This window comes from Suricata suricatta, chromosome 4 (genome assembly GCF_006229205.1).
Source record: "Suricata suricatta isolate VVHF042 chromosome 4, meerkat_22Aug2017_6uvM2_HiC, whole genome shotgun sequence".
Taxonomy (NCBI): domain Eukaryota; kingdom Metazoa; phylum Chordata; class Mammalia; order Carnivora; family Herpestidae; genus Suricata; species Suricata suricatta.
Window position 1 is genome coordinate 57,965,783 of NC_043703.1, and position 3,626 is coordinate 57,969,408.

Genomic DNA, 3,626 nt, shown 5'->3' on the forward strand with positions numbered 1-3,626 from the left:
CCAACCTTCAAAGAGGGGAGAGGGGCTGGAGATTTACTTCAGTAACCAAAGGCCATTGCTTTAACCAAGAGTGCCTCATAAAAACCCAAAATGCTCAGGTGCGAAGAACTTCCTGGTTGGTGAAAACGTGGAGGTCAGAGGTAGAGTGGTACACTCTAAGAGAGAGCATCTCTTCCATCTGGCTGATCCTGAAATATCCTTTTAAAATAAGCTGGAATCTAGTAAGTAAAACATTTCTCTGAGTCTTATGAGTCACTCCAGCAATTAAACAGAAGAGGTTGTAGGAACCTCCAATCTCTAGCTAGGAGATCAGAGGTGGGGTGAGAGATAAGCGGTCAAGTGTTGCTGAACTAAGCTCTTAACCTATGGAATCTGATGCTACTGCCAGGTATCTAACATCAAAATTGAACTGAATTGTAGGACACCCACCCACTGAATTGTAGAACACTCTCGTGTGGGAGAACTGCTTGGCGTGGGAAACACAGGTTAGAACTGGTATCAGAAACGGCTTAACTTTTAGACACATTATGTTAAAATACGGACATATAGAAGATGATATCTGGAATTTGCTTCAAAAAAATCCAGGGAGGGATGGAAATGGGTAGAGATATAAATGAACAAGACCAGCCATAAATAATAACTGTTTTTAAATGGTACATGGTAGTTCAATGTTTCATTCTCTGTACTTTTGTATATATTTGAAAGTTTTCTTAAATATAGTCTTTGATGTCATCTTTAAAATGCTGTGTTAAATAACACAAATACTGGGGGAAAAAAACTGGTTACCAACTAGTTAAAGGCCAACGTTCATTATTTCTCTATGTCCTCAGTTTCTAAATCTGTGGAAAAAAGAGTCTGGACTCATTAAATCCTGACATTCCTGCTAGTTCAATTCTTTTTTATGATTCAATTGAATATGACTTCTACACTCTGAATTTCATTTAACAATTCTAACTATAATCTAAAATACATTTACAGCTAAATCTGATATAACCAACTGAAAATTGTCTACAACTGTTACCACAACAAAAAGCCTTCTTTTAACCCTACTTCTTCCTCCTGCTAACCTGTGGCTCCTCCTTCTCATGGCTACCAAATTTTTAAATTGAATTTCTACTGACTGGTTCTACCACCTTAACTCCAATTCACTTTTCACTCCATCATAATCTAGCTCCCAGCCTTCTCCACTCTGGGTTTTCCAACTTCTCCCTGGCTCCCAAATGCCAAATCCAATGAATGGCTTACTTCAGGTCCTCATACCTCTCCTCTCTGCAGCACTGATACTGCAACTACTGCCCTTCCTTCAGGAAACCTCCCCTCTCCTAAATTCTAATACACCACTTTGTTGTAAGCTTCCTTTTCACTATTGTCCCAAAATGATGTACTTCCTCAGATTCTTTCTTCCCCTAGTACTCTTTTCTTCTTCTTCTTCTTCTTTAATTTTAGAAGGAAAAAGAGAAAGAGACAGCAAGGGAAAGGAACAGAGGGAGAGAGAGAGAGAGAGAGAGAAATCCAAGCAGGCTCCACACTGAGCATGGAGGGGCTTTATCCCATGACTCTGTGATCATGACCTGAGCCAAAATCAAGAATCAGAAGCTCAACCGACTGAATCACCTAGGTACCCCCCATTTTTCTTCTTATACTTAGGAACTATTTATATTATCATCTTTAATCTCTCTAATCATTGCCTGAGCTATCTTTCAAATCATCACTACTGGCCATATCATCCTAGTATGAGGTTAGGCAAACTACACCCTGTGAGCCAAATCCAGTCTGCCACCTGATTTTATAAATAAAGCTTTACTTGAACAGTGGCACCCATCTGTTTGCCTATTGTCTATGCCTGCTTCCATGCTCACTGCAGAGATGAACAGCTGTGACACAAATAGTATGGCCCACAAAGTATAAAATATTTAACCTTTTAAAAATATTATGACCCTTTATTTAAAAAGTTTACTAACTTCTGTTCTAGAAGAGAATATATGCCAAATAAGCAGTCCTAATAACTTTTCCTGCTATTGGACCCCAATGTTAGTGCTGTTAGACCATCCATCTGAGTCCCCTGAGTTTTTTTTTAACTGTTTCTTTCAAGCTCCCTTCTCATCCTCATCAATCTGTCTCCTATGGTGCAACCAAAGCAACAGTTTTAAATGCACAAAACCCACTTTCCTACTTAAAAATTACCCCATGTGACAGGTCTTTCACAGTCTGGCTCCTGCCTATCTTATCCAACTTTCCAATCACTCCACCTAGAAGAAATATTTATTACAGTATTTCTCAGAACAAGTCATGCTGTCTCTTACCTCCAGGTCCACCTAAGATATACTATAAAGAAATACCTATACATTTTTCCAGTTTCAGCTAAGGCACCATCATTTCCATGAAGCCTTCTGTGACTCACCCATGCAGAGTCTTTCCCTATGTGCCCACTGTTCGCTCAATATAGTTCCACTATTAAGTATTTATTTGCTTCAAATCATTTCCATAGTAATCTACATACATCTTGAGTAGCGACCCTGAGGCAGAGTAGAAGAATGGTTATTAAGGGCAGAGAGTTTGAAGGTAGGAAATCTAGGACTGAATTCCAGTTCTGCCTCCTCCTAGTTGTACGTTCTTAGGCAAATTACTTAACTCATTTTTTCTTCACTTGCATGATAGCAATTGTGAGAATTATTTATTATTCTTATAAGCATAGTGCCTTGCCCATAGTTAAGTTCTCAGCAATTATTGGTCATCATTACTTTCACTGTTTTCTCTCTCACACTTAGTTCAGAATTCAGGTAACTGCTGAGTGAAATAACTGAAGCAAGCTAGTTCTGCACACATTATTTTCAGCTGCATCCTGGGTATTTCCATGTGAACATTTGGTTCCCCAAACTCATTACCTTTAGTCCCAACTGTTTCAATTAGAGTAAAGTGGCCAACTTATGAAGGTCTGCCTAGGATTTTACTGGTTTGATCATTGAAAGTCCTGTGTCCTGAGAACTCCCTCAGTGCTAGGCAAACCAGGACAGTTGATCACCTTAGTTATGTTGCAAACCATAAAAACAGATTTGAGTTAGTTTAAGAAAGGAAGGAAGGGGAGGGGTACAGGAGAATTTACTGGAAGAATACAGACCAATTCACAGAACCAAAGGAAAAGCTATAGAATCTGATGAAAAACTCAGGATGAAAACACCACCACAGATCTAGATGGCAGGAATTAATGAAAGATTTCTTCACAGTACTTCTTCCAAAATGAATCCCTTAGGTCCCAGTATCAGCTCATTTAAGATTTAAATGCCAGGGACAACATTTGATTGACCTTCTTTGTATTAACCAGAAAGATTAAGGCACTTCAATGAACCAAAGGAGGTAAAAGCACTTAGATCAAAAATCTCACCATCCATCAAAACCCTCGAGGAGACAGAAGGAAAAAACCTCCTAGACATCCACCGCAGCAATTTCCTACGCGACACATCCCCAAAGGCAAGGGAAACGAAAGCAAAACTGAACTCTTAGGACTTCATCAAGATAAAAAGCTTCTGCACTGCAAAGGAAACAATCAAGAAAACTAAGAGGCAACTGACAGAATTGGAAAAGATAGTTGCAAATGACATATCAGATAAAGGGCTAGTATCTAAAAT

General features: G+C 39.0%; 1 long non-coding RNA gene across 1 annotated transcript in view; it reads left to right on the plus strand.

The window, feature by feature from the left end:
• The window catches only part of LOC115290784, a 10,140-nt gene continuing 6,514 nt past the window's right edge, over nt 1-3,626 (plus strand). The window contains exon 1 of the long non-coding RNA XR_003908193.1: nt 1-221. This is a non-coding gene — a long non-coding RNA (uncharacterized LOC115290784). The remainder of the gene's footprint in view (nt 222-3,626) is intronic.